General features: G+C 55.3%; 1 non-coding gene across 1 annotated transcript; it reads right to left on the bottom strand.

The window, feature by feature from the left end:
* Positions 1-2,415: 2,415 nt before the first annotated feature.
* On the bottom strand, positions 2,416-2,522 carry LOC131279930 (U6 spliceosomal RNA). Its single transcript, XR_009187435.1, has one exon. It is a non-coding gene; the product is annotated as a U6 spliceosomal RNA (small nuclear RNA).
* Positions 2,523-19,588: the final 17,066 nt, after the last annotated feature.

The raw sequence follows: 19,588 nt of genomic DNA, 5'->3' as shown, positions 1-19,588 counted from the left end.
CGTGGAGCCACCGCTTAAGAAATCTGATTTTCCCACGGACGCCCTGCTGGAGGGGCCATGTGGAGAGACCCCGCACCTGCGCACAGAGAGAGGAGAGGCCCGGCCGGCCCCCCAGCTCTTCCAGCCCCAGGGGTTCAAATCCCCCCAGCTGAGGCAGAGACACATCTTCCCTGCTGAGCTCTGCCCAAACGGGCAGATTCATGAGCAAAGTAAGAGTCATTGTTTTAAGCCACTGAGCCGTGGTTTGATGTTCCGCAGCCTGGATGCCGCCACCAAATGTGAAGCCCTGAGCCCCAGGCACACAACAAGCGCTCAGTGAAGGTCTGAGGGATAGAGGTCTTGGTCGTGGGAGCAGTGGCAGTTGTTGCTGCTGCCAGGAGGTAAAATAGCGCAGTTATTCAGAACGGAGGCTCTGGAGTCAGACTGCCGGGTCTGAATCTGAACTGCTAACGCTGCAAACCTGGCAAGTTACTTGACCCCAGGGCTCATCTCTTCATGCTGCAAAAGTGATAATGACAGCTGACTACTTTGTCCGGCAATTGTGGAGAATTGTGAGATGGTACCTGGCAGAGAGGAGGTGCTGGTGGTGGCGGCCACTCCAGGAGCATCTGCATCTTCAACAGTATCTTCGGTTTAACATGGAAAGTGCACTCTCTCCTTCTGTAAGACCCTGACAGGTCAGAGCTGGGAGGAACAAAGTCATTTTTGTCCAGCCCCATCATCATACAGATGGGACTGGGCGTCTGGTGACAGCTTTGGGCTATGACATTTTTATCTTTATAAAAAGCTCTGACAAAAGGACAATACTATATGATTGTGTTGCTATGAACTGAATATATTGTATAACATATTGTATGATTTTAAAAAATTACGTGCATACAGTACATTTAATTGAGAAATGTATGTTTTTATTCAACTTGTTTTCTTTTTTTAAGTTATTGTTTATACTTTCAATTATTAAATGTACAAAATGAAGTTTGAAAGAAAAAGCTTGGGGTGACGGCCAAATGAATGAGAACGATGACAGTGAAAAAGGGGAGAGGAGTTGCTTCTAGAAATAGCCCAAGTGATTGGCTCCCCACTGATGGCTCAATTCCGTGAGCTCCTGGAGGTGGGAGTCAGGGGAACGTGTCACTGTTTTCTTAATTGGCCATCCTTGCCTATTGGACACTCTTCCAGATTACCTGACCTAGCCTCTCGTTGAACGGATAAGAATCTGGAGAAATACAGTGACTTGCCCAAGATGACACAGCAGGACAGGGTCAGAGCTGGGACCAGAGCCTGCAGTCCTGGGCTGCTGCTCGCCTTGGAGGCAGCACATTTTTGTAGGGCGCTTGGCTTCCAAAGCTTTTGCGAGTGAGTGTTGTCCTCTCCCTGCCTGCCTACCATGGACTTTCTTGCATTAAAATTCTCACTGTGGGAGTCACAGCTATTATTCATTTCTTTCCCAATGGAATGTTAGCATCTGACCTGGGGCCCCTGGGGAGGGCGGCATAGTGGGTCTTATCTGGGAGCTCATCTGCAGCCCCAGCTGGAGGCAGACTGGGATGGGGGTGGGTGAGGAGGGCTGGTTGTCGTTCTCCTTTAGTAGATGGGGAAACAAAGGCCCAGAACCTGGAAATGAACCTTGGTTTGCTCATCTCCAAAGGCCACCGAGATGGTCAGGCTGGCCTCTCCTACAAACAACAAGCCATCTTCATGGCACACTTCCAAGGGCTGCAGGGACCCTGGAAAGCTCCCCTGCTCAAACACTGCCTTGCCAACCACCTTCTACCATGCTAAAGGCCGACCATTGCCGTGTCCTGCTTTCGAGGAAGGAGAGCTTTAACGGAAAGACTCGTTGCCAGGTTGTCGAGCCTACAGGAACGGGGTAGTGTGGCCAAACTCAGGCTTCGAAGTCATTTCGTCCTGCTTTGCCCCTCCTTACCTTTCTGAGCCTCAGTTTCTCCATCTCTAAAATGGGGGTCATAATTGGAACTCCCTCACTCAGTGAAGGTGGAATGGGAATGTTCTAGCTGTCTATTGCTGTGAAACAAATCACCCTCCAAGTTGTGGCTTAAAACACAACATCCCTTCTTTGGCTCATGAATTTGCCGTCTGGGCAGGCTCGGCAGGGGCGACTCTCTCTGGTGTCAGCTGGAGCTGGGGGGTGGGCTGGAGGATACTTGTCCCGGGGGGTCCTCGCTCACGTGACTGGTGAGTGGGGGCCGGCTGCTGGTTTTCTCCACGTGGGCCTCTCCACGGGGCACCGTGGGCCTCCTCCCACCTACGTGGGAGCCAAAAGTGAGCGTCCTGAGAGACAGGAAGTGGAACCTGTCCTTTTTTAGGATTGCCTGGAGACTGGATTGTACCCTATTGTCCAAACAGTCCCAGAGCCCAAGTTCAAGCAGAAGGGACATGGGGAACTGCAGTTGTGGACATATGGAACGCTTCCCAAATTTGCGTGTCATCTTTAAGCAGGGGCCATGCTACTCTTCTCCATATTATTCCAATGTTAGTGTATGTGCTGCAGAAGCAAACACACAGATGTTATTTTTATTACTTGCATAATATGTCATTATAAGGAGACATGGCTACTTATTGAATTGTGTCCTTATTTTTGGCATCTAGACTGTTTACAATTTTGTACTGTTACAAGTAATGATGAGAAAAATCATTTGACATTATTTTTAAGTGTATTTCTGATTATTTCCTTAAAATAATATCTCAGAAGTAAAATTGATAGGATAAAAGATTTATAAACATTTTTGAACCTTTGCATTTAAATTGCCAACTACTTTTCCAGAAATATTACTATCACCAGCAGAGTCAAAGAAACGTCCTCTTTATACCTTCAACAGCAAAGACTATTATAATTTAAAAATACATCTTGAGAGGTGGACCTGGCCCAGTGGATAGGGCGACCGCCTGCCACACGGGAGGTCCTCGGTTCAAACCCTGGGCCTCCTTGACCCGTGTGGAGCTGGCCCATGCGCGGTGCTGATGCGCGCAAGGAGTGCTGTGCCACGCAGGGGTGTCCCCAGTGTCGGGGAGCCCCACACGCAAGGAGTATACCCCATGGGGAGAGCCGCCCAGAGTGAAAAGAGTGCAGCCTGTCCAAGAATGGCACCTCACACAAGGAGAGCTGACATAGCAAGATGACACAACAAAAAGAAACACAGATTCCCAGTGCGGCTGATAAGGATGGAAGGGGTCACGGAGGAACGTGCAGTGAGGGGACACGGAGAGCAGACAGCTGGGGGGAGGGGAAGGGGAGAGAAATAAATAAAAAAATAAATAAAATCTTTTGAAAAAATAAAAAAAAAAAAAAAAAAAAAAAAAAAAAACTGCAGTCCACAACTGCAGTGAAATAGTTAGAATTTATTGACCTATTTCCCCTCCCTCCAAACACGAGTTTGCCTTGTTCGTGGCTGTATCCTAGAGCCTAGAACAGTGCCTGGAAGACAGAAGGCCTTCAGTTAATGGTTATTAAATGTATTGCTGGGCGGATGAATGAATCGCCTCTGTGGCTCACCCCAGGGCAGGGGTGGGGAGGCCTTGGGCAGGGGCTATGGGAAGGGCCCTGGCTCTGGCCCTGGGGTGCTGGATGACCTTGGAGAAGTCACTAACTTCTCGGTGGGTATCAGCAAAAGCTAATAAAACCAGACTCTGACTTTTAAACTTGTGTCATCAAAACCTCCGGGTACGACTTGCTTTAATTAAGATAAGCGCCCAGTGAAACGTTTGGACTCGCTGTCCGCTCTTTGATGTTCGGCCTCTGGCGTTGCTGTTTTTGATGTCGGGGGCTTGGAGAACTGGACTTGAGTTCTCGGCCGCTGCTGGCGGGCTGCCTGCCCTCTGCTGTTTGCCCTGTTGAAGGCACTTGTGATCTAAGAAAGCGAGATGGATGTAGCCTCCCCGGGGATAGAACACTCTCCATTCCCTAAATCCACCGCACTTCCCAGCTGCACTCGTGGCTGACATTTATTGAGCAGCAACTACATACGAGACCGCGTTTCATTTAATCCCTGAAACCACTCTCGGAGACGTGTACTCTCCTTGTCCCCGTAGGAAGTGGGGCACTGAGGCTGACTTGCGGAAGCTCACCCAGCTGGCAAGTCGAGGTGCCAGGAAATGAGCCCGGGATTTCCGCACCCCAGGCAGTGCGGCACCCTGGGTTGCTGGGGCTCTGCTTGGACGGAAGCCATGGGGAACCCAGCCCCGGGGGGGCCCACAGGACAGGGAGCAAGGGAACCCCCATCCCTACGTTTGCTTAGTGCCCTGCCCTGTGTCAGGCCCTCGAGGGAGACAACAGCCTGTGAGGTGCTGTGCCTCTATTAGCCCGTTTCACAGGCGGGAACACTGAGGTGCGGGCAGGTTGCACGAAGGGGGTCACCTCCAGGAAAGGACGACGGCTGGGGAAAGGATCACGGGGCTTTGAGACCCTCTGCCCCTCTCATTGTCTAAGTTAGGTCAAGAGGCGTCTTTGCTGTCTTGTGTGGAGCTGTTGGGCCACTGACCTTGACGTCTTACTGCCTCAAGGGTGTGAACGGGGCATGCTGTGCCTCCTGGAGGAAAAACATCCCAGCAGCTCCCCAAGTGGAGCTCGGAGGCATCGACGGGTTGGCTATGTGGGGGCTACAGAGGACACGGGTACTCTTTCCTGGGTCTCAGTGTAACTGTGGGCGCCCCCCCGAAGCACAAATCACCCGGAAATGTGCCCCACCTTTGTTCCGGTGCCATGTCAGGGACTCCACCATTAACAGCCCCCCTAGGAAAGCACACCGCTGCCGAGAGGGAAGGAGAGGCGCTCGCAAGGTCACGGTCACCATTTAGGAGCTTTGGGAAAAGAGAACACCACCAGCCGGGTGGGCTGGGAAAGCTCCAGGGCTGTGCCGGGCCCTCCAGCGGGCAAACGGGGTTTGTTGAGCTGAGGGTCCACCCAGTGGAGCCTGAGCTCTTGGGCCTTGGGGCAAAGCATGGGGTCAAGTCACTGGAACCCAACTGCCCCCAGGCCTCAATGGCCTGCAGGTACCCACAAGGTCACCCTGAATTTACTACTCAGGGCAAGAAGGTTCTTAGACCTCAGTCCCCTGCAAATCCCATCTCCATTCCCAACCGGAAGTCCAGTTACTTCCGGCACCTCCCATCGTCCATGCCCAGGAACACGTCTGCCCAGACTCTGTCCTTCCTCATGAGGTGCCTGGGCACAGCCTCTGCCACCCTCACGGTGGACGCCCCCAGCGACCAGTTGCCCCAACTGCCCTGGGGTCCATGTTGAGCTAGACAGGGAGTGGGTTTGGGCCAACTCCAGTTCAGGATTTGTCACCTGGACCCTCGATGTGTCCCCGCTGGGCCCTGGGTCTCTCACAGTCTCCAGGGCAAGGGCTTCCTCCCCAGCCTTTTCTCCACCAAGGCTCAAAACCAGGGCTGGAGGCGAGCTGGGTCTCCCCAAGTACCCAATGCTCTCCCCCACCCCATCAGAAGACAGGAGCCCCCCAACCTAGAGAGGACCAACCAGGAGGCGGAGCCCGAACCCAGCCAGTGGGGGATGGGAGGGTGGGGGGGTTGGCAGGGGCGTCGTGGGGGAAGCAGTGTGGGCCAAGGGGCGGGCCGAGCTGTGCTCGGTGCTCCCTGCAGTTCCCTTCCCTTGCTGGGCCTCCGTCTCCCCATCTGGAGATTGGACAATTCCCAAGGCCCCATCCAGCTGGGATACTCTGAGCCCCAGTGTCTCCTCCACGCCTTAGCCACCCAGGGCCACGCCCACCACAGTCGCTCTGTCCGCTTCAGCCAGATGCCAGAACAGCTCTTGGCCCTAATCGTGCACAGCTATCTTCATTGTTTGCATAGCGCTTGTTCCCCCTGGGCTAAGAAAACATGTTTGCAAAATCAGATTTCCCTGGAAGGCCGGCAGGTTAAAAGGAAAGGAAACGGCTTGAATTCTGTGAAATGGGGATCTGAAGGCTGGGAGCCACCTCTGGGATTGCCCCCGCTCTTCTGCATCTCCTTGACTAGAGGATGCAGGGCAAGATCCCAAATTCCTGCCCCTAAAGTAGCCCCCTCCACCTCCCCCAAAGTCCGTTCCAGGGTCCGCAGGCGACAGAGGCTTGGAGAGGCTCAGGGCTTCTCTCAGGATCACGCAGAGCCGGCTGCACCAGCTGCGGCTTCCCCCTGCTGCTAGGGCAAGGCCAGGTGCAGCCTGATGGTCATGCACAGCTTCCCCCAGGTGGCCCTTTAGTTTTAGACACCCTACGCGCCTCACTGGCCCCAAATAGGTCCAGCTCGGCTGTGACAGCACCTCTCTTGACCCCATCTCCATCTATCCAACTCTGTCCTAACCGTCAAGGTACTGCTCAGTCCTGCCTCCTCCAGGGAGCCTTCCCTGACCAGCCCCGCCCATGGGATGCCTCTCTCCGAGGGGCCTCGGCACACCATGAGCGCCGTCAAGATACAGCTCACCTCTGTACCCACCGTCCCCCAACCACCACCACCACTGGGGTCCTACCCTGTCCATACTCAGCTGCCTTCTCAGGCAATCTAGTTCCACTCCCCAAAGCTGGCCTTGCCTGCTCTCTGTGAGCCACCAAGGAGAGAACCCAAGGACTTCAGCAGGCTCCTAAGGCCGTCCCCAGGGGCCTTTCTTAAAAAGTGACTTTCCCCGATAGGATAAGTGAATAAATCGCGTGTGTGGTCCCACGACAAGCTGCTCTATGGCTAACGACATGGACTGTCCATGATGAAACAAGCAAGCTACAGAAAGCACTGCACGCAGTCCCATTTGCTGTAATAAAAAACCCACCGTGATGGCTCACGTGTGCCTAGCACTGGTCTACGCGCTCAGTCCTCGTAAGGACTCTGGCAGCAAATACCACCATCACCCCCTTTACAGATGTGCAAACTGGGGGTAAGGGCTGGGAGTAGGCAACCGGGATCCTAAGGGCCAGCTCCGGCAGGCCCGCGTGTGCGCTCCGCCGCCGCTCCCTGCTGCCTGCCTGCCTCCACGCTGTTCTGTGCTTATGCACACACAGAGCCAAAGAGAGAGAAAAGCCGGGAAGAGTGGACCTCTGCGACACGTGAAGAGCCGCGTTCAGAGAGAGGGGGCTTAGGGAGGCGTTTATTTCCTCTTCTTACATTCTGTATAGGCTGGTTTTCACCAATAATATAATTTTTAAAAGCATTTTTAAAATAGAATGAGCAACATGTGCTCATCGTGGAAAATTCATAAAGAGAAGAGAAAAGGCCCCTGAAACCAGAGTCAGCCTGGCCTCTTGGAGCCAGCGGGGAAGTGGACTCAGGCCCATGGGATTCTGGAAGGATCACTATGGAAATGGTTGGGTAACTGGTTCTTCTGGCTCTTCTGCTATCAGAATGGGGAGCAGACCTGAGCCTGATGTTAAAAAGCACTTTATACCAATCATGGAATACGGTAGCCTTGCTAGGTAGTAAGCAGCCTGTCAGGGGAGGCGTGCAAGGAGATGTCCATTAACACTGACCTGTTTGCCAAGTATCTAGTCTGATTCCGCCCCCACCTCAACCCAAGTTAGAAAGTAAGAAAATGTACCTGCAAGGATGGAGCACAGCGCCAGACTGGTTAAAAAACGAAAAATAATTTAAAAACCTATGTCTTGCATGGATACAGCAGTTTGCAGCTCCCAAAACCCCTCAGTGTACGTGGTTTCATTTGATTTCAGAACCTCCCAATATCACAGGCAAAGTACTTTATAGAGGAGAAAAGCAGGCTCAGAGAGGTACGGAACTTGCCCCGGGCCACCCAGCCGGCTGACTTTCTGAGCCCACACGGACCACGTCCCTTTTGGGTTTTGGGCATTTCCCACCTCACTAGACCCCTTCCTTCCAGCCTGAACACAGGCAGAGGCCCTGGGTTCTAGTCAGGCCCTGGGGAAGGGAGGTCCGTGGGGGATTGGACACCCCAATGCTTGGACTCTCCCTTTATTCCTCGCAGATTTATAAGGGCGCGTTCCTGAACATTCATTCACTGTCCACCACCCAGCACATGGTCTAAAAACAACAGATATGATGAAAGAGATCTCGCCTGCAGATGAAAGCGGGAGGGAAACTGGCCTCCCACGGCCCTGGCCTGGCCCGGGGCCCGCCACATATTCCAGCCAAGGCAAAGAGGGCCGGGAAGTCTGGAGCAGAGCAGGACAAAGCTCCTGCCCACCCATGGCCTGGAGCTTTGAGGGCCTGTGGGTGCTAAGCTCCAGAGCAGATGCTGGGGGAGGTCAAAGGAAGTGGAGACCCAGTCCCTTTCCAGGGGGTAAGTGGAGTCATATGCCAGGAAGGGGGGTTTGCAGGGCCAGGGCACAGGTGCCATCCCCCCAACACTGTCTCCAACCCCTCTTGTTCACTCTGCTCCAGTCGTTCTGGCCTTCTTGCTATTCTTTGAAACTCAGCAGGCTCACTCCTGCCGCAGGACCTTTGCACACGCAGTTCCGGCTGTCTGGAATACTCTTCTCCCCGCCCTTCACATCTTTCAGAACTCCGTTTAAATGTCGCTTCCTCCAAGAGGCCACCAACGAATGAGCCAATCCATTCTCCAGCTCCGCGTTTTCCTAGTGGGACCTGGCACGGTTTCTAGTTACTTGTTTTAATGATTTGTTAGTAAGCCCCATGAGGACGTGCGCCTTGGGCTATTCCTCTGGGTAAGAGGGACCCACTCTGCTGCCAACTAACTGTTGTTACTTGTTCTACTGTTCTACCCCAGAGCGATGCTGGGAGGACAGAGGGAGGGAAGCCAACACTGGCTGAGCGTGGGGCCGGGGTGTGCAGCCGTAGGGATGGGGTGGGGGGCACGGGCTCCCCACAGAGACCCTGCTGCAGGGGCAGCTCAGGAGCAGGATCTTCCGTTCCCCCTGTGCCCCCTTGGTCTACTTCTCGGGGCAGTGCCTCCCGAGACAAGGGCCGGGAACAAGGGTCTAAAGGCAGCGGGCGGGGGAGCTGGGGGGCAGAGGCAGCCACAGACTCCCAGATGGCTGAGGAAGGGTCTCCCCGCACGCCCAGGACGAGATGAGCCAGGGCCTCTCATCTCAAGCCTCTGCTTTTGTGTCTGATCCTTACAAACAAGGAGCGGTTAAGTCGGGGTAAAATCGTGGCATGAGTCTTTATTTATTGACATAAATGAGAGAAGAGTTTGCAAATGCACTGGATTTTTAAAATGCTATTCTCTCTACTTTCGTACCTGTTGAGAATTTTTCCCTAATCAAAAGTAAAAAAAAAAAAGAAAGCATTGTGGATAATACAGCTCCATTTTTAAAACAAATCGTAAGTGTGTATGTTTTGTGCGTAACCAGTTTAATTACAAAATGGAATTTATAGATGTATGAAAAAAAGTCTGAGAGGATATACACCAAAAGAATGTTAACAATGGTTATCAGAATAGTGAGAATATGGGTAGTTTTAATTTTCTTTTTTATGCTTTTTATTTTCAATAATTAGGAGGGTGGGGAATAAAGGCTATTTTTTTAAAAACAGACAAAGGAGTGCCATGGGTTCCAGACTCCCCCTGCTACCCCCCCAGTTCTCTCCCCAGCAGAAAGGGGGTGCAGGGTGCAGGAGGGACAAGAAGAGGTGGCGCCGAGGATGGCCCGAGCACAGTCCCGGCACCTGGCAAGTCGCTGCACACACGCTTAAGCTGAGCTCCGATGCCAGGTCCCAATATCCACGCTCTGGCACCCATGAAACACCGTGGGTGCACCCCCAGACCTGCCCCGGGGACACACAGACCCAGGGTGAGCCAGGGGTCCTGGCCCCTGCACGTGGGCCCCAGCATGCCGCCACCCACGTACCCGAGTGCACGCGCACGCGCACGCGGAGCACGCACTCGCGGGGCCCGCGCACGAGCGTAGGCGCTGCAACCTGCGTGGGGCGGCCCGGTCGGGCAGCCGGGTGGGTGAGCGGAGAGGGCCCCGTCCTTCTCCAAGATAAACACAGGAAGTGAGGATCCCACAGTGTCAGGGCGAGGTTGGGAGCCATCCATAAACTCCAGGCGGAGGCTGGGGTGGGTGGGGGCCGGGGAGGAGGAGGCAGAGGGGCCCCGAGAAGGGAGGGAGGGTGTGGGAGTCTGGGCAGGGGCCTGAGCTTGACATCCGCTGTCTTGGGTTCAAATGTGAAAAGTTGAAACGGTGACTAAGTTTGGGGGCTGTCTCGGTTCTGTCTGTCTGTCGGAGACAACAGCTTCCACCCCCACTTCCACTTCTCACTCCCCAGCCCCGGGCTCCGTGTACCAGGTTCCAGGCCAGTTGGAGGCCCAGGGTCCCCCCCGGGACCCCCACTCTCAGGCAAGCCGGGCCCTCCGGAGCCCATGCGTGTTCAAGGGGCGAGTGGGTGGGAAGACCCAGCCACCGCGGAGGCCGGGAGGCTCCCTATCGCCGCTTGGAGAGGTTACCCCGGGGCGCTGCCAGGGCCCAGGCACCCGCGGCCTTTTCCTCTGGAGCTGCTGCTCCCACATGCCCCGACGGCGGGGGCCATGGGGTTCCAGGGGAGAGGGGGTCAGGGTCTCAACCCGGCCTTGAGCCCAGATGGCTTGTCATCTAGCCCCAGGGGTCCCGGCGCCCGTTACTCAGGGGCTGCTCTGAGGACGTGTTTGGATGAAGGAGCTCTCCCTGTGTGCCAGGTACTCTATTTACATCAGCCTGAAATACTTCTCTGGAACAAAGTGAGGACGGAGGGGGATGGGGGATGTTTCCTAATTCACTCTCAAACACCCTCCCATCCTCTTTGTATGGATGAGGTTGCTGCCCTGTTAAAATCACGTGGCGAGAGGCAGGGGTGCCTGATGGGAGACACGTGCCCTTCCTCCAGGCCACCCAACCTTCACACACACCCCCACCAGGGGTACAAGCTGAGAACAGGGCCCCGGGATGGGCCTTCCACCTGCAGGGGCGGAGGTGCGGATGGGAACCTTTCATTAAGTACCTTGGTACAGTTCAGCCTCAGGCCCCAAACTCACACTTGTGATCCACAAGAACCAGCACGGCCTGGTGCCTGCTGTTTCCTAGAGCAGCTCTCTCTGTCTCTTTCTTTCTGTCTTTCTCTCTCTACTCTAACTCACCAGTTTCAGCTACACATTCTTCTTTCAAATCTTTGAGCTACCTATTCCTTTAATTTCTCCTCCTTTTTCCATTTATTCACTGAATAGGTAAATGGGTGGTTGGTTGACTAAGTAGATAGATAAGTGGGCAGATGGATGGACGGGTGTGTTGGTTGGGGTGGGTAGGTGAAAGGATGGCTGGCTGGGTGAATGGATGGATGGATGGATGGATGGATGGATGGATGGATGGATGGATGGATGGACAGAGAAAGGGATGGAGGAATTAATGGATGAATCAGTGGACGGTGAATGAATGGGTGGTTGAGTGGATGGATGGATTGGATGGATGAAATGTTGAGTGTGAATGCATTTCGTGGATGGGTGGGTGGGTGAATGGAAGGGTGATTGAGTGGTTGGATGGGTTGGATAGATGAAATGGTGGGTTGGTGAATGGGGGATGGATGGACTGGATGGAAGACAGAGATGGAAGGATGCTGCTTCAGGTCTGCTGTGACGTGATTTGTCTCTGCCCCCATCTAAGTGACCTGGATCTACTCTTTTCACCCCCATATCCAATTTGCTCCCCCACCCCACGTGGATGAGGGGACAACTGGGAGACTGCAGCAGCCCTTTCCTTTGGCCCCCAGTCTTGATTCTCCATGGGGGTGTCTCACACCTCCCTCCAGGAATTCAACAAGACCCCCAGGTCAGGCCCTCTGTGCAAATCGCCTGTTACCATAGCTCCCACTTTGGGGATAGTTTTGGTCTCTTCAGTTGTCCTGAAACTAAAATCAAAAACTGAGAATTTATCTCAAGTAGCAATACAACGTAAATGTAATTAACTAAAATTCCATTTTGATGGCTGGATCTTAAAATGTTCAAAGCTGGACATTGTTTTGAAGAGTTCCAAAGGAATTTAAATAAATGATAAAAGGACACCTACCCCAAAGCCAAACAAGTCCATCATTCATGTAACACTACAAAGTTAAGAGATACCTATTAATCACCCCCAAATTAAGGCAGAGTATCTTTAGGCTAATTAAACAATCATCAAAATGCAAAGAAACAAATGGGGCAAACTAAATAAGATGCTTCTTAAGGCGAAACCACTGGAGGTGGGTGGCAGGCAGGCGAAGAGCTCTCAGGGCCGATGGGGCTTTGGGGGCGAGAGCTGGCAAGGCTGCGCCTCGGCCAGGCACCACCTCCGTCCTCCCAGGGTCCCTGCCCCTGACCCAACAGAGCAGGACCTCCACCCTGAGCCCTGCCGGGGGGCTGTGTCGCCAAGCCCTCATGTGTGGCCTGGTCCTTAGGAGATCCCCATTTGCCAGATTCAGAAACTGAGGTTCAAAGCCAGAAAGTGGCAGATCCAGCATCAAAAGCTGCCCGAAAGGACAGCTACCTCATTTTCCTGTGAAGGAGGTGCAGCGACCGCCAATGGGGCCACACGGCCAGCGAGGGCAGTGCTGGGCTGCAGTTGTACAAACACTAGTGCAAGTGTCAGTGAGGAGGACGGACACTTGAGGCCGGAGGCCTTCCCTGGAGACATCGATTCCTGTAGGAGGAGTGGGAGGGGGGAGAGGGCTAGTGAGGGGTGGGGGGTAAAGGAGGTCAAGGGGTTTTCCTGGAGGAGGAGGGCACTGACCAACATGGAGACTCAGGCAGGACCCGGATCCTCCTGAAGTGCCGGGGAGGTAGAGGGAGAGCAAGGGTCCCTCTGCTCCCTCCCCTTGGGGCTTTCTTGTGCCGTGGGGTCAACGGAGTAGCCCCGGCCCCCAACTTTGGGCAAGACTCCCCACCCCCTAGCAGGGCCAAGGGGGCAGGAGCAGCCAGCAGCCTCCCATCAAGGCTCGACAGGAGTTGTCACCAGCGCAGAGCCAGGCAGGGGGCACGGCAGGGCCCTGTCTGGCCCCAGCCCCACTGTTTACCTGTCAGGGCTGTTGCTGGAACCATCCATCTGGGTGAAGGATCACACAGCCTCCCTCCTGCCTCCTCCCCGCGGCCGCTCCACCGGGCGTCCGTGTTCCCAGCTCCTCGCACCGCTCCGGGCTGCCCATGGGCTGCCTCTCGGGGGTCCCCTTTCTGACTGGCCAGCCCCCCACCCCACCAGGAGTGTGCCTCCACCAGCCACCGAATTTCACTTAATTAAAAGATTTCCTGAGCGCTCTTCAGCACCAACTGCAGTACTAGTTTTTGCTGTCCTACTGTGTGCCTGCTGTGAGCACTGAACATACATTATTTCTTGAATCCTCACCTATACAGCTTCTCTGTCCAGGAAGGAGAAAAACAGACGATTAGGTGGCCGAGTGCTCAGGGAGCCCACCGTGGAGGGTGGCGTCGCTAATGCTGCGGAGGGGAGGGATGGGGCAAGCCAGAGGAAGAGGGGCCCTTGAAGGAGACGGAGGCGTTTTCTGGGGGGCCCGGGGGGAGGCAAGTGTTCCATTAAGACCCAGAGAGAGCAGGGAGCACCCCCACGAGTCGCCAGCAGTCAGGAGCAGTGGGGTGTCCACACACGGGAAGAGGCCCGAAACTTCCTCAAGCTTTCTTTTTTTTTAATTATTTATTTATTTTTAAAAATTACATTAAAAAAAATGAGGTCCCATTCAACCCCACCGCCCCCACCCCCCACTCCCCCCACAGCAACACTCTCTCCCATCATCGTGACACATCCATTGCACCTGGTAAGTACATCTCTGGGCATCGCTGCACCCCGTAGTCAATGGTCCACATCATAGCCCACACTCTCCCACGTTCCATCCAGTGGGCCCTGGGGGGATCTACAATGTCCCGTAATAGTCCGTGAAGCACCACCCAGCTTTCTTAAGGCCCATTCCCCATTTCCAGAAGCCTCCCGGCCGCTGGGCCCTCCGCTCCGTCTGAGCTCGTAGGGTTTGCGTGAAGGGAAGTCTCCTTCGGCCGTGGCTTGCTCAACCCATGTTTCCGCTTCCCAAGGAGACTGGGCTCCTCCAGCGCAGGGACCCTGCCTGCAGCCCGCCCGCCTCCCCCTGCAGCCTGCATGTGAAAGCCTACTAGATGCTCAAAGAAGACTCCGTCAGAGCAAGCGGGCACAGAAGAACACACAGCGGATGGACACAGAGAGCAGACAACGGCGGGGGTGGGGCGGTAAATAAAATAAATCTTTAAAAAAAAAAAAGGCCCGTCACTGGGGTCGCCAGTGCGTGGACTGGCAGATGGCGTCTGCGCGGTGCACACGTGGAGGAAGGTGAGATCACGAAGGGCGGCTGCTCAGGACCCGTGTTTCCGGCCGCCGCACCCCCTCCTCCCCACGCCTGTGGGAATGAGTTCTCAGGCCTCAGCCTGTCCCAGAGCTCCCAGGCGCAGAGGTGGGGAGGGGAGGGTGGCGGGCACCCGGGGTGACGCGGGTGAGCGGGGAGGGGGCTCCTTCCAGCACTGAACCTCACATCCTCTCTCGCATCCAGGGACACGTGTGTGGCGTGTGGTTAAGCACATGGACTCGGAGACCGACAAGCCTGGATTTGAATCCCAGCTCTGACCCCTGCCCACGTGAGACTTTAGAATAGCCCCTGCCCTCACTGACCTTCAGTTTTCCCGCCTGCAGTGCGGGCTTCTGGGAGTGCTTGCCTTTGATCTTGTTAGGTGGATTAGAGATGCCCTGACACTGGGCCCTGCACAGAACGTGGCCTGTGGTGTACTCTCAATGTATGGCACTTAGAATTGCCGTCTTTTATTATTATAAAGTAATAACTGTAAAAGTACCTCCTCCTCCAGGAAGCCTTCTTTGACTGAGCCTAAGCGAGGTAAGTGTTTCCCCTTTTCGCCTCTGCCCAGCCATCTCCAGCTCATGTTCCTTAATTCCTCAGTTCAGGACAGAAGAACAAAGCTGGCCCAGCCCTGGTCCTTGCCCTGCCCTGGGGTCCAGAGCAGGCTGGGTATACAGTCAACTTCTCTACTTGCAGGGTCATTTCCTGGGCCTCTGCGGCTTGCTTTCAGAAGGACAGAGATGCTGGTGAGTCAGCTGCTCTGCAGCTGTTGTCCTCTCCTGCAGGCAAGTCACCCTCCCCAGCTCTGGCACTCGAGGCTGTCGGGCAGCCCTGGCCGGTCACCCGTGTGCGCCGCGGCCTGCACATTCACTGGCCGTGACTCTCGCTGGCCTCCAGCCCGCAGCAACTCTATCTGCCGCACCCTCTGTGTGAACTGTGCCCTGTGACCCCGGCTGAGGTGGCGGATGCCCTCTCCAGTGGCCTCCCACAGCGGCCAGCAGCGGGTCGAGGTCTGGCTGGATCCCTCCGGCAGGCGGGGCAGAACTGGCTGCACTGGGCGGGGAGGAGGCCCCAGATGCCACGAGACCCCAGGGGACAGCTCTTTTCCTGGGCCCTTGCTGCGAGGCCGCTCAGGGCAGCCCTGGGCTCAGAGACAGAGGAGAGCGGCACCAGAGGACGGCCTGTGCCCACCTGCTGGCCGGGTGCCTGTGGGAAGAGCAGCCCCTCGGAGGACGGGGCCCTCAAAACCAGGTAGGAAAAGGGACGGGCTGGTGCAGAGAGGCCTTCCCCGGCCGCCTGCCCCCGGTCAGGCTTCTTCATTCCTTCTCCAGAGCCCTGCCCACATCTGGAATGATCTGTTTTGTCTCCCCCACCAAATCTGACCTTCCCGAGGGCAGCCTCCTCGTCCCCCCATCACCGTATCCCAGTGTCTAGAATACTTCCTGGCACATAGTAGGTGCTCAGGAAATACCTTTTGGGGTAATGGTCCCGCTATCTGTATTATCTCTTTTAACCTTTACAACCACCTTTAGATGTAGGTACGATCAACCCCATTTGGCAGATAGGGAGACTGAGGCCTCTAGAGGTAAAGAGAATTAGTTAATTTACAAGCCCAGTTTCTGGCAGTGACTGACTGAAATGCAGGTCTCTCAGCTCTGGACCGTGGACTTGGCTCAGTGTATGATTACACCAACTGGTCGGTTCAGTATAAGGAAGGGAATGGATTAACACTTTGCTTTGCTGGCTACTGCCGCCCCCTCCCTACCCAGTCAGATTTAAGCAAAGGAGTTTTTTGGGGGTTGTAGTGGGATGGGGTTGGAATTAGGAGTGAAGGATTTTATTCCTAGAGTTAAGACTATCTGCGGGCCAACCCTGGGGTTACTCACACTCAGCCTCCCACCTTGACCCTTAAAAGGACAACTGTCCAGTGGACACTAGAGATGAACAGAACAGGGAGGGGCGGGAGGCAGGGGCTGGCCTGAGGCTCCTGGATGGCCACTTTTGGTCTTAATCATGGCCTTGCATTTATTGAATGTGCTGTATATTCCAGGTGTTATTCTTAGCCTGCATTGTCTCATTTTATCCTCATGGACATCCTTGGAGATAATCATTACCAATCTCCCCCATTCAACAGATGAGAAAATTGAGCCCCAGAGAGGTTGACCACTTGCCCAAAGTCACACAGCTAGAAAGTGGTGAAGCCAGCGATGGGACCCAGGCACCCCAGCCCTGACCCCACCCACTAACTGTTTCTCCATGACCAGGGAACAAACGCAAACTTTAGGCTGGGTTCCAATCCCAGTTCCACTCCTTACAAGTTGCCTCATCTCTCTGAACCTCAATTTCTCCAGCTGTAAAATGTGGACTTCCGTGCCCATCTTGCAGGACGTGGTGAAGCCATGGATGGACAGACAGCTGCCCTGGTCTGGCACCTGGAAAGGGTGGGGTCGAGGGCGACGGCTGCACGCTGGCCGCAGCTCTGGCGCCCGTCGTGCGTGCGTGTGCCGAAGCTGATGTTTCCCACTCCTCTTTCATTTCCTGGTAACACAGGGTCACTTACAAGTCAGCGAATCCATCCCCACTCCAGTCTCCCACATGCTGTGCGGTGCCTGAAATCCCGCCATGGGTGGGTGTTCCTTTAACGGACAGCTTGGTTCCTTGGCAAAATGCAGCTTCCTGCAGGTGGGGGGTCTGCACATCGTAGCTGGTACCCGTCACTTTCACCTCCACGAGTAAGAAGACTCAGGAGTCGGTGCCTGGGGAAGCAGAGGCGGCTCAACTCACAGAGCGTCCGTCTACCACACGGAGGGACCAGGATTCAAACCCAGGGCCTCCTGGCCCATGTGGTGAGCTGGCCCACACACAGTGCTGCTCCGAACAAGGAGTGCCATGCCACGCAGGGGTGCCCCCACGTAGGGGTACCCCAGGCTCAAGGTGTGCGCCGCACAAGGGCAGCCGCCCCACGTGAAAAAAGCACAGCCCACCCAGGAGTGGCGCCGCACACATGGAGAGCTGACGCAGCGAGGTGATGCAACAAAAAAGAGATGCAGTTTTCCAGTGCCGCCTGATAAGGCAAGTAGAAGCAAAGGAGCGTGCAGTGAATGGATGCACAGAGCAGACAAGGTCGGGGGGAAGGGGAGAGAAATAAAATAAAATAAATTAAAAAAAAAAGAGTCAGTGCCTGAAGGAAGGGGGTGGGAAGCAACAGCCAGGAAGGGTGAGCTTTGCCAACTATAAAGTTCCCTGCCCGTCAGGGATACCCTCCTGCCCGTGCAGAAGACATCCCAGGCTGTGGATGCTTGCTTTCGCAGGGCCAGTTTTGGGATCCTGGGCTCCTTCATATTATTACTAATTAATATTGATAATGCACTCTATTTCGTGTGGTACCTACAGTCTGTACATGCTTTTCACCTCCTTTATCCGGTGTGTGCTTTCTACCCCATTTCTCAGGTGAGGACGTTGAGGCCCAGGGAGGAGAAAGCGGCTGGCCCAGGGCACAGAGCCGGGGCTGGGAGCCGGGGCCCAGGCCTTCTCCAGGGTCTGGGTCTGGCGGGCCTCGGCGGGGTGGCCCCTGCCCCCTGCCCACTCTCCTTTCCGGGAGAGGCCGGGCCGGGCTGGGGAGGTTTGGGGAGGCCCTGCCCGCCCCCCCCCCCCCAGGGCCGTGTGTAAGTGTTTTATTGTTTGCCCGCCGAGGTGTGAATGAAGTAATGGGCCTTCTCCCGCACTCCATCCGTCTGGGGCTGACAGCCGTGCTCCGCGCCCGGGGCTGCTCTGTGTAAACGCTGTCACCCTGCCATCCCCGAGCAGGCTGCTTCCTCCGGGAAACTGTAATCAGGACCTCCCGCACCCGCAGCTGGCCCTGTCCGCAGCTCGTAAATCACCGCTGCCTTCCCGGAAAGCCGAGGGAGAGACAGACAGGGTGACGGGGAGACCGGCGAGGCCCGGGAGGAAGAGATGAGGCAGCCAGGCCAGGCACGGCGGAGGGACGAGCCCGCCCAGACGGACAGACAGACCAGGGAGAAGGGCCAAAGGGAGGAAGGAGAAAGTCGCAGGCACGGAGGCAGGGGTGGGGGTGGTGGAAAGAGACTCGAAGAGAAAGGGGCCCTGGAAGAGAGGGACAGAGAGAAAGGCAGACAGACAGAGGCCCGGAGAGAGGTGGAGGCAGAGAGAGGGGCAGGGACGAGACTGGAAGAAAGGTACCAAAACTAGCAGGGAGAGAAGCAGCGGGGGAAAAAGGTGATGAATGCACCGGGGAGCGGCACAGAGATAAAGGATGAAGGAAGGAGGGAGACAGAAAGGGGGGCACACACCGGTGGGGGCTCTGTTGGGGACTGGGAGCAGGGGCCCGGGCACTGGGTGGGGTGGGTGGTCCAGACCTTTGGCTGGAGAGGGGACCAGGGCATGGACAGCCTCTCCCAGAGCAGCCCCCACCCAAACCTCGGTTAGCGTCCCACAAGTAGCCCAGGTCTGGGCTTGGTCCCTCCTTCCAGACTTAACCAGGCCAGAGTTTGCCACCAGCCAAAGAGGCTGGGGTGGGTGGGAGAGAAGAGGAGGGGTGGGCCTCCATCCCAGGCCCACTGTCTCCCTAGAAAGTCACAGGACAGACCCTTTGGGGGAGACACAGGGCTCATCCAGCAAGCATGGGGGCACCTGGACCTTGCAGCCACCTGCATGCCCCTCATGCCCCCCAGTGCAGGTGCACACACGCACGCCACATGCATACCTGCAGGGGTCGCACGGGGTGGCCAGGGAGACAGTGGGGCGCAGAGCCCAGCTGGCCAGCCTACCTTAGCCCCATGCGGCCACAGACAAGGCCTTCCAGTTCTGGCAGAAGATATTTCAGGTGGCATTGAGCCCAGCAAGGGAATATTTTTCCACTTAAGTTCATTAAAGCAGATTTTAAAAAAAATCTCCCTACTGGGCCAATTCTAGGCATGAGGGTTTCTGGCAGAAAACAAAATTGAGCTCCTGTCTTCTGGGTTTAACATCTGATCAGGTAGACAGACATACAACATATAAGCAAGTAGACATAGTGTAACACCCAATGAGGGGAGCTGCAGAGAAGTCTAAACTGGGAAAGAACTATTTTATAAAGAAGGGTCAGTGAAGGCCTTTCTGAGAAGGTAAACTTTGAGCAGAGATGTGAAGAAAGTGAAGGAGTAGAGCATTAGGAGCAGAAGGCATGGCATATACAAAGACGCTGAGGCAGGAACATGCCACTGTATTTGAAGAACAGAAAGAAGGCCAGTGTGGCTACAGCAGGGTAAGGGGAAGAATGGTAGGAGGTGAGGTTAGAGAAATGGGGTATCAGTTCAGGTAG

This window comes from Dasypus novemcinctus, chromosome 9 (genome assembly GCF_030445035.2).
Source record: "Dasypus novemcinctus isolate mDasNov1 chromosome 9, mDasNov1.1.hap2, whole genome shotgun sequence".
Taxonomy (NCBI): Eukaryota; Metazoa; Chordata; class Mammalia; order Cingulata; family Dasypodidae; genus Dasypus; species Dasypus novemcinctus.
Note: the sequence above shows the minus strand (reverse complement) of the source record. Positions and strands in the feature narration are given on the sequence as shown.